At 32.6% G+C, this 11976-nt stretch overlaps 1 long non-coding RNA gene across 2 annotated transcripts; it reads right to left on the minus strand.

Moving 5' to 3' along the window:
• Positions 1-3252, minus strand: LOC147843872 (uncharacterized). Of its 2 annotated transcripts, none has more exons than XR_015490654.1 (4): positions 3106-3252; positions 2108-2147; positions 1866-1997; positions 1-532 (listed from the first exon to the last, which is right to left on the minus strand). It is a non-coding gene; the product is annotated as an uncharacterized LOC147843872 (long non-coding RNA). The 2 variants fall into 2 exon arrangements; XR_015490653.2 differs by having other exon boundaries at positions 1866-2009; positions 3106-3250.
• Positions 3253-11976: the final 8724 nt, after the last annotated feature.

Consider the following 11976-nt stretch of genomic DNA (forward strand, 5'->3'; position numbering starts at 1 on the left):
TGCAAAAACCAAAAATGTATATATATTTATAACAGTTTTTAATGCAATAATATATTACCATACATATATAAATGATTAAAAACAATTATAATTGAAGGAAATTTATATTTTGTATTATCATTATTATATTTGTTTTGTGATATTTATTCATGTCATACATCTGGTATGTCAAGCTCAAGTAAAACTGCACTGCAAAAAATCTTTTAAACGATGCCTTTGGAAATGCCATTATAATAAACAGCTTTCACAACAACAAGAAGTCAAGTTCATGACAAATGCAAATTATGTTTATAATAACAACTTTCTGAACTTAAACATCAAAAGTAGAATAAGTTCAAAACATATTCAAGTATTTACTGAAGAATAGCAAAAACAATTTGTACAAAACATGGAGAACCAAAGTGTGCTTGGTGAGTCCAGGTGTTTATGCTGACTAGACTGTCATATTGCAATCCGGTTAGCATGAGGAGACTTGGGCGTAAAGTGTCAGCAATTCCTGGAGGGCTCCCATGTGTTATTCCAGGTTTTGCCACTGTAAAGTATTAGAAGTGCACAATATCATTACTGAACAAAGAATGAGTGTTAGGTTTCATTTAGAAAGTTCAGTGATATTTATTTATATATGTAAAGTGTCATTAAACCTGGCACTCTTGAATTAACTGTATAATAGGTTAAACATTTTTCAGCATGTTTCCATGTATTCCAAGCAGATCTGTCAGTTCTACAAACTCAGAGATCAGGAAAGTGACTGCACTTCTCATTATGAACACCATTATCCTTCTCAAACATTTTTATCACCACTGATGTCCACTGCTGTAGTTTTCATTGAAGGGAATGCTGACACAAATTCCAGCAAGTTTTTTTTTAAATAGCAGAATATGGGTATTATTGGGCCAAAACCTTAAAAAATATAAGATGCAAGATTTGAATCTTGATGAACATATTGTTAATTCACTTCTTGCAATTGAAAACACACCTCATGTTTGACTCATCAATTATATGAAAACTACTACAGCATACTGTGCTCCACCCTAAAAATATTTCTAAATTATAACAAGCTTATTGTTTTACAAGGCTAAACATTTATTTTATGCCTGCATGATTCACTGCTTTTACTGTAAACCATTACACTCTTAACTCAAACTAGTTGACTTTATTAGAAAACTGCATAGAAACATGTTGCCTTAAACCCTTTATGTTTTTACACAAGGTGAAACTAAACAGCCCTCTTTAAATTAACCTAGAACCGCTACAATCTTCTTGGACTTACAGTAATATTTTAATTCAAGTATGGCTGTTAAGTTGTACCCTGTGTAAAATGTAAGGGGTTTAAGCCACTGGGTTTCTATACAATTTTCTAGTAAAGTCAACTAGATTGGGTTAAAGGAATAGTTCACTATTTACTCTCCCTCAAGTGGTTGTAAACCTTTTTTTAAAAACTTCCAAGTTACTTTGTGTTGAACATGAAGGAAGTTTTTGAAGAAAGCTGAAAAGCTGAAAACATTGACATGCATAGTAGGAAAAAACAAATACCATGGAAATTAATGTTTGCAGGTTTTCATCTTTCTTTAAAATATAAATTGTGTTTAACTGAAGAAAGCAACTCAGACATATTTGGAAAAAGTGAAGTATGAGTCATTAATGACAGAATTTTCCTTTTTGGGTGAATCTCTTTAAGAGTATACTGAAAGAAATGTCCTACTCCATGTAGCTAACTTCAGCTGCATGTGTAGCCCCATAAGTACTTATCTAGAAATCAAAACAATAATCACGTTAGTCCCATTTTAGGCCTTTTATATCATATTGGCCACAGAATGGACTACTTAGTGTTGCAATAAAAAAATAAAAATAAAACTATGACTTACCACACAATACAAGACAAACAGTGAATTTTCAGCTCTGCCTTTGCTGTACACAAGATGAGGTTCCAGCTTCAACACTGATCTGAGATGGGCAGTTGTGCAGCTCTGTGAGGTTGTGACTGTTCAGATGCAGTGCTGTGAAGAGTTCTTTATTAAAAGAAAGTACATTCTTTTAAAAGCTGTACATAATAACAAAGAAAATACAATGATTTTAAATAATGATTAATTCTGAACAAAAACCTTACCCTTAGTCAAGATGAATTCATATGTCAAAAGTTTCTGCATCTAAAATGAATAAAAACAGATGTGACATTAGTTAAACCCACTAAACTACTAGATACATCAGTACTGCATTAAGCAGTTGTAAAGTAATGTAAGTGTAGTCCAAAATGAGCCTTAATCTGTTTAAGATAATGATTTAAAAAACGTTGCTTGTGTTAAAAACAATCCAGCCACTTGTAATACATATGATCAATGGTAAATTTCTGAGAAGGTGCAAGGTAATCCTTGAGTTTTACCATTGCCATCCTGACTGACATAATATTTGACAAAGAAGACAGCTTGTTGTGCCTCTTTACCAAAATTTAGAGATGATAGATTCTTTCTTTTATTAAATAAATTGGTAAAGGCCAAATTATACTTGTAATAGTGTAAGATATTCATTGTGACATACATCAGCTTAAGTTTAAGTTATACTTGAGCTTTTGTTATGTTATATATATATATATATATATATATATATATATATATATATATATATATATATATATATATATATATATATATATATGTGTGTGTGTGTGTGTGTGTTTTATATATATATATATATATATATATATATATATATATATATATATATATATATATGTGTGTGTGTGTGTGTGTGTGTGTGTGTGTGTGTGTGTGTGTGTGTTTTAAGAAAATAATTGTTTTTACAATGTAGCCTTTAAACCTTTGGAAACACTTGATGTTCTTTAATATTAAAACAATTACGAATACATTTGTATTATTAGAGTTGCATACTGCATATTATATATAGATTTTGCACGAATTCTATTGTGGAAAACAACAATCTGGTAACACTGTTCCTCATCTTAAAATGTATTTATTGTTCTAATGCATGACCAACGTTATATGTGAGAAAAATATGTTTTTAATAAATGAACTTGATGTAATAACATAACGTCGCTAGTTTACAGTATATGCTTTATTAACAAATCGTCTTTATTTACTTTTTACTTACCTTGTGGAAAACCGCAGTGAACCTTGGGATCGCAATGAACCTTGGGATAGCGAGCATAGACTGTAAAAAATAGATCGCCACATACAATGACCCCAACTTCAATGAATAATTTAAAATGAAAAAAGATCAGCCGAAAACATTTTTAAACTTAGTACTTGAAATGTAATATTTTTTAAAATAAAAAAATAAATAATATGAATGAATCAAAGTTTTATTAGTAGTATAGTTTTATAGTTAACCTAAACTGGACAACCGAATATATTTTCACTCATTAAATATAAAGTAAATGATAACATATTTATAAAAACCAACTAATCTCCAATAAAAATACATTATGCAGCATTAACATACTATTTAATGTTGACAGTTGAACTCATCTGAGAACTCACCGTGGATGCAGTTTGACCAATAGCAGAGCGGCGTTAAACTCACCGTGAAGGGATGTCACGTGGACCGAAGTTTATTCATACAGTAGTTTCGACCCAGTTTACAGACGCTTTTCATGAACAAAATAAAAATGACATATTTTTAAAAGAAGAAAACTGCGATAATAGGCGTAAATCAGGTTTTAAAAAGTGCGTTGACATCTATTGGTAATTATACGAGCCTCCAGCGTCTCCCTATGACGCTTCAGGCTCAGGTACAGATTCTATAGGGAATCCCTGCACGTCTAAATGTGACGCTAAAGGTGTACCCTGTGCGTCAATAACTTACGCCGAGGGTTCCTGACCAAGCGTCAGTATATGACGAGTTGGGAGTGAGAATGTGTTGTGACAGCACCAGTTTGACATTACATCATTATACATCACTAGTCCTAAATTGCTCCTGTCCCAGCTTTGTTTGGAATGTGTTGCAGGTCTGAAAGCCAGGAAATGATGTATATTTACAAATGGAATGAAGTTGACCTGATAAAACATGAAATATGTTGTGTTCATATTGTCTACAATAACAAACAAGTAAATTCTAAGTAAATTAGTAAATCACTACTTTCTTTTTTATTTGTGTTTTCCAAACCATCCCAGCTTTTTTTGATATGGGCTTGTACTTTTTTCTAATCAATTTATTTTGTGACAGTACATGATATTTTGCTAGTTATTTTGCAAGATACTAGTATTCAGCTTAAAGTGCAATATAAAGGCTCAAAATTAGGCAACTATTAGGCAAAACTAGGCAAGCCATTGGGCAAATATGCTTTGTTGTTTAGTCTAAAAAAATAATTTATATTAAGTATTAAAGTTAAATAATTTTTAAAAATGTGTTTAATAAAAACTCATTTTATTCAAGCCAAATTATTTTAAATATTGTGAAAATGTCATCGTTGTTAAACATCATAGGCTCTATTTTAACAATCTAGGCGCTAAATCTAAAGTGCAGGGTGCAACAGCACTAAGGGCGTGTCCGAATCCACTTTTACTATTTTAGGGACAGAAAAAAGGGGCTCTGCACCATGGCACATGGTCTAACAGGGTTGTGCTTATTCTCTTAATGGGTTATGGGTGTGTTTTGGAAGTAAACCAATCAGAGCCTCATCTCCCATTTCCTTTAACAGCCAGTTGCACCGTGCCATGACGCATTTGATGTTTACATTGCAGACTTTGTAAGTAGAAAAACTGAACACTTCACTGGCGAGAAAACAGTTAAACAGACCATCTGCAGCGCAAGGATAAAGAATGACCCTCTTCCATTTGGCCTCTTTACTTTCTCTCTCTTTTGTGGACAAGAAAATGGTGTTGTACGCTCTCCACTAAAGGCATCCATTAGCCTACATATTTAATTTTGTTTGTTAGGTGCAAAGTTTTGCTCAAAACTAATTCTAAATTCAGTTCTAATTTCCAGCAAACGAATAAATGAACAACAATAATGAAGTGTGATCAAAAAACTGAGTTGTATCCAAATACACATGCTGTGCCCCTTATGGTCTAAAACCTGACAGGTGGACAAATCTAAGCTTGTTTTTTATAAAACAAATATAATTATGCATATAATAAATAATACTGCTAATAATAATATCATTATACAAAAGCACATTGTCATGAATAATCTGAAAAAAAGCCCCCTGAGGTGAAGGAGGCATGGAGGCAGTGGTTTTTATATTTGTGTACAAAAAAATTAATTCTTTAATTCTGTTTCATTTGTAAAGGTATTTGCGTGTGGATGCTATACATCCTGTGTGTATTAAGTAAAGTGTATGCGTTTAAGATGCACAACTAGCGCACTCTGCACTGGACTTTAGACCTGCTTTCAGCTGGTCTATTGCACAGTCTATTTTAGTTCCTCAAAATAGCAATGCACCAGTGATGTGCCTTAACACACCTCTTTTCCGGAAAAACACACCCAATAGTCCACAAAGTGGTGCAAATGGATTTGCTATTTTAACAACGTGGTGCAAAGCATGAAAATTACTGTTGCTCTGGTCTGAAAATAGACACAAATCACGCCAAACGCATTTTGCGCCTTATTGTGTATAATAAGGCCCACATATTTGAAAAAGAATATACATTTCATACAAGGACTAATCATTTTGATTTCAAGCATACAACATATGCATGCATATAAAAATTCCATCCACAAATCACTTTTAAAAAGAAGTCAAATAATTATAGCAGAAAGTATTATTTTTTTCCATGTTACTGTTCTTTCAAAAATAATGCAAAACAATGAAAGAAATCTCACTTCATTAACACTTGCAAATAAAGTTGGGTTCTTTAAGCCTCAACAGGTCCTACAGACTAAATTAGGGTGTGATTGATTTTAACATTATGTGATGTGACAGCTTTACCTGAGGAGGTCTCTCACATCCGCAGCCCACTTCTACTGTAATAGCGCTCAGAACTCTATAAATAATCCTGATTAGACAGAGATGGGGGGCGAAAAGGGCCTCCTATTGAATTCATTACCTGTAAATCGACAGGTAAGAGGAAAACGCCATTTAGGAGCAAAGCTAATCACAAAATTAAAAGATGATTACACTTAAAAAAGGAGGGAAAGCAGTTTAAGCAGATCCCATGTGCAGGAAATGTGCTCCACTGGGAAGAATTACGTTTAATGGCAGATGAAAGGAAAGCTTGAGAAGTTAAAGATATCATACTGGGAGATGATTCATTATACATGTGCTGATGGTTTTGTGTAGACTGGTTTATATACATAGCAGGAAAAAAATGAGAGCATCCTCTGTGATTGCATTAATATTCTAGCACACAAACAGATTCACTGTAGACAGTTTGGATTAAAAAAAAGACCTTTGATCTAAAGTTATTTTTTCTTAAATAAATAAATATATATATATATATATATATATATATATATATATATATATATATATATATATATATATATATATATATATATATATATATATTTTTTTTTTTTTTTGAAACACTACAAACGGTTGTTTTGTTGATAAATAAAGAGTGTGCCTGCATAGGAATGTTATGATCTTACTAATGAAATATAGTTATAAAATAAGTTGCTTCAACAACTCAAGGAAGTTGTCAAGTAGTGCAAGTGGAAGTTTTTACCTTGAATTTACCTTTTGCTGTTTCCGGCAATATCATAAACTCTTGTCAAATGTCTCTCTTCTAGTATAGTCGTACAGTTTGTGCTTTGTGAAAGTTCACTCCAGGTTCAGATTTTCACTTTTGCTTGGTTACAAATTTGGCGGTATAAAATATATAAAATGTATAAAATGAATGTGCAGCCTTTAGTATTCAGAGTAATATTACTTCCTTTTCCATCAACCAGGGCAAGTCATGTGATCCGTGGCTATAGGATGTTGTGAAATTAAAATTGCAGTAACGGGGGGAAAAAACAAAGGATGAATTGAATTTTGCCTATTAAGAATTGATAGGATAATAATTGTTTGCTGTTGGTTGCTATCATGCAAGTTCAAGGTTGATCCCAACCCTGTTAATAGATGTTGTTGTTGAAATATTTAAATATTCATTGAAGGCAGTGTGGGAATATAAATTTGTATTCCAAAGTGTCAGTTTCACAGCACGGCTGTGTAACTTGTTTTCTTTTTTCGGTCAACTGGTCAGGCGGTTTCTGTCTCCAGAACATGATGAGATCAGGCCAAAAAAGGCAGTTTACCCTGCCGACAACAACACTTCATTTGCATGCTTTGTTTAGCGATCTCCCCTCTTCCTAAGAACACAATATAGACATGACATCTTTGTCTTAATTCAGACTTGTGATAAAACTTGCAGACTGCAGACCTCTAGTAGACTCTTGCAGAAACATGGACTTCTTGAAAATGCTGTATGACTGCAAATTAACCAACACGTCTCAATAAAGGAATTCTGCTTGTTTTCGAGTCTCCTGGACAGGGTTCTCTCTATTTCACTCATTTATTTTTTTTACAACAACGGCAACACCAAAGCCCCAAAAATACAAATTTATTAAATCAAATGTACAGTTTTTCAGTTGTTCCAGCTAAAAATAAAAGAGACTTTCTCTCTTGAAGAAAAAATATAACAGGAAATACCATGAAAATTGTATGTAAATAAAAATGAAATGTTTTTATTAAAATATATTACAAATTCACAAGAGGTACTGCAATTTCCACCTTGTTTAGAATTTATTTATTAACAAGAAAGATGTCAAATGTAATTCATTTACTGTGACAAAATAAAACTTTTGAATTGCAGAACTGACTGTCAATCATATAAAAAATATATAATTAAATTTACAAATCAATGAATATACATAGCATATGCTTTCAGCATAACTGAATAATTGACTATATAAATTTATACAACACTTCTGTCTGGTTCTCAAATCTGACTAATAGCCGTGCTATATTCTGCAATATCAGAACTCATACAGCCTCTTCACTCTTGTGTATTACTCCGCTCACATAGAGTGACAGCAGATCAATAAACTCACTACAGTTTGACAAATATTGCAGCTGTTGGACAACATAATGTACTTTTGAGGCTTTTTTAGGCAAGAATTTAGTTGTTTGGATTGCAACTATACAGTTAATTTATAAGAATAGTGCCTATTTTAATATTCATAATTTCGGCCATTAGCCTAACATACTGAGCAGAGCAAAGAGGGTTGATGTTTTGCCACAAGATGGCAACAGAGACCGCATAATAAGCCCTTAGGGGAGAAGTTTAAGTTCTTAGCGTACGTTCCAATATACAGCAGATCAAATCATTGTCAAACTGGTAAGTCACATTCTAAGTCGATCTCTCTCTTTTGTATGTAGTAGTGCTGTATGTATACTATATATAACCTAGTAGTGTTTGCTTTGCTTTGGCTTTTTTGGGGTTATTTATAGTGGTGTCCTGATTGCAACAGAGAAATACTGGTAAATCTCTCCCTTATAATCTTAAAGTGTGTTTTTTTAAATAATTTTAGAAATTACGCTAGAGAATCATTCAAATACTAGCTTTAAAGTGACATTGGTGAATTAGCAACAGTTTCTGCTGTGTATCATATATATATATACAGTATGGCTGTATATCGACACTGGTGGGACACTAAGGCATTGCACGCCTCCCACCAGTGCCAATACACCGAGATATATATACAGTTGAATTCAGAATTATTTGCCCCCCTGAATTATTAGCGCCCCTGTTTATTTTTTTTCCCCAATTTCTGTTTAATGGAGGGAAGATTGTTTCAGCATATTTCTAAGCATAATAGTTTTAAAAACTTCTTTCTGATAACTGATTTATTTTATCTTTGCTCTGTAGATTATCGATAAAAACATAGCTTAAAGGGGCTAATAATTTTGTCCCAAAAATGGTTTTTAACAAATGAATAACTGCTTTTATTGTAGCCGAAATAAAACAAAGACTTTCTCCAGAAGAAAAAAAACATTATTAGACATACTGTGAAAATTTCCTTGCCCTGTTAAAAAAATCATTTGAGAAATATTTAAAAAAGGAAAAAAAATCAAAAGGGGGCTAATAATTGTGACTTTAACTGTGTGTGTGTGTGTGTGTGTGTGTGTGTGTGTGTGTGTGTGTGTGTGTGTGTGTGTGTGTGTGTGTGTGTGTGTGTGTGTGTGTGTGTCGTATATACAGTATATATATATATATATATATATATATATATATATATATATATATATATATATATATATTTTTTTTTTTTTATTTGCTTGTTTATTTTACAGGGACACTACACTTGACATTGTTATACAAAGATAACCGATGTTGTGTACATAGGGCATATAGCATAAAGCTAATTTGCAGCCCTCGTCTCTGGTTAGGCTTTACATTATAAAAAAAAAAATAATAATAATAATAATAAAGAAAACCGGCAAGAATAAAACACAATACAACAAACATGTACAATATTTACAGAGCCATAAACATAAGATGCAAGTCCATATGGATAAAGAGAAATGTAAATGGGACCAACCTGAAAGAGTAATGCTTAATGTTCACATTGCTGTAAAGATTTCAACCATTCTTTCAGCTTTACAGCAAAAACTGGGAGTTCTGATTGTAACTTTAAATGAACAGGCATGGCATTCCATAGATGTGAACCTTTTACTGAAAAGGATGACTGACCCACCGCAGTTCTGCATCTGCGGATTCTACAATTCCCACTTACTGCCCCTCTAGTCTTCGCCCCATCACTACTAAATTTATTTATTAACTCACAAACTACTTTAGAAGCAAGACCATGTATACACTTAAACATGTTTTTTAAAAACGAAAACTTTAAAAAACTATCAAAACTTAACAAATTATATTTTTTAAGAATTTGACAATGGTGCCATCTTATTGGTTTCTGATCCATTACTTTTAAAGTTTGTTTGTAAAGAGATATTACAGGCTTAACAACTGACTGGGTTGCTTGACCCCAGATTATTGCACAATAAGACATACGTGAAAATATCATAGCATGCACAAACATTTGCGCTGCTTTAAGAGATATATATGGTCTTATCATACGAAAACAGTTTAAATTTGTCTTAATAGCCTTAGACATTTTCTTGATGTGGGCATCAAACTTAAGCTTCGAGTCTATGATGACACCTAGGTATTTATATATATATATATATATATATATATATATATATATATATATATATATATATATATATATATATATATATAAAATGAGTAATGAGTGTTTTGATGGATAATAGCATAAATTAATAATGATTTAAAATAATTAATTAGTGTATCGGAGCTCACAGTGATCCCAAGTCTTATCAAATAATTTTGTTTTAAAATTTTATAGGTACGTTTTGCCATTTGTGCAATTATTACCTTAAATGACATTTTACTTGGTGGCTTCTGTAATGGTTAACATGTAAGGCATTATTTTTATATTCTGCTCAGAAAAAAAGCAAAACAAAACCTGTTTTATTGTTTTAACGCTGAACAATGAATCTCGAACAGCACATTTCAGTGCTTCTGCTTTAATGCTGTGTGAAATTAATTTGAAAGTCGAATGCAGACATTACCCAGCCAACCTTTGTTACTCATCTCTGCCATGCCTTGGGATGAAACACAGAAAGAAGAGCATTTGTCTTCTGTTAAAGGCCTGGTACTGAGTAACCGTGAGGGTTCCAACTGTTGTCTTGGCAGGGTGGTATTGCAACCCCTCTTAAAGATGCATCATAGTGATGGATGGCAGGTTATTTGCAAGAACAAAGGACAGACTGCAAAGGAGAGAAAAACTAGTTTATTGTGGACGGCCCGCAGATCATTCGAGAAGATCTGCCAAGAATACATGCCCTCCATCATTAGCTCAGGACGGATGAGAGGCGCAGATGGTAAAGCCGTGCTACCATATGCCACTTCAGGGTACCCACCTGTCTGGACATGCAATGACACCGGGGCTTTAGATTACACTTAGATTAGCCATTAAGAACATTTTCGGTTTCATACAGAGGTCTATTGTGCATCGGTAAATGCGCTTTGTTGCTTTATAATGAGAACTGAATTTATAATTCACACTTTTGAATATGTAATCTAAGCTGTTATGTACTGAACTGTTTGTACAACAATAAAACTGTGATTAAATTTGAATGTTAAATGACCGTTGCAAAGACAACAAAAAGAGCCTAACAAATGAAAACCACAAACGACCTAAAATTACATCAAAAGACAGGAGAAAAATGCTTATCGATTTGATGTCAGTCGACTAGTTTGATGCCAAAATGACATTTAACATTAGTCTCAAAAACAGGCAAAAAATAATTCCTGGACTGTGCTGTGTTCTGGAGTCAGCGGGGACTTTCACTAATATAAAAATATAGCACTTAAATGATTTCATTTTAAAAATCAGCAACTGTAAATGTTTCAGCTTGGGAAGATGATTTTTGAGAAAGGGAGAGAAGGACATCGACATAGCCTCAGAAAACTTTTTACAGTAATCTCATTTTGCATGCTATCTTCATCAAATTTAAAATATAAACATATGAAATACGTGACTTTCAAGTCATATTTTTTTCTAGGACATAACATTAATGTTTTTTTGTGTTTCTATATGGAAAACTAAAATTAAACACAATACAACTTTTTTTTCTCATGACTTCATAATGTATAACTTTTTATATTTTTTTAACATACAACTTCTCCTTTTACCACAGTAAAGCTCAAAGTGTATACTTTCCAATGATATGTTTTCAATGTTTTCTTTCCAATTTGTGTTTGTAGCTTACTGGAGTCAGGAACTGTTACTATTTAAAGTTAGGTAGGTGTAAATCCCCAAAATTGAGTGCTGGCTAACAGGTTTTAAATTGCACAGTGGTTTTATGTCAAAAGTTGATAATGATATAAAACTACAGTTTGATGGTAAAATATAACCTTTTAAACGATGTTTGATATTTGTTTCAGTATTCAAACAATAAGTTTAAGTTTATACTGTGGTCCCACTCGCCATCTGCGGTTCCGAGAA

This window comes from Danio rerio, chromosome 5, assembly GCF_052040795.2.
Source record: "Danio rerio strain M-AB ecotype USA chromosome 5, GRCz13ab, whole genome shotgun sequence".
NCBI classification, from domain to species: Eukaryota; Metazoa; Chordata; class Actinopteri; order Cypriniformes; family Danionidae; genus Danio; species Danio rerio.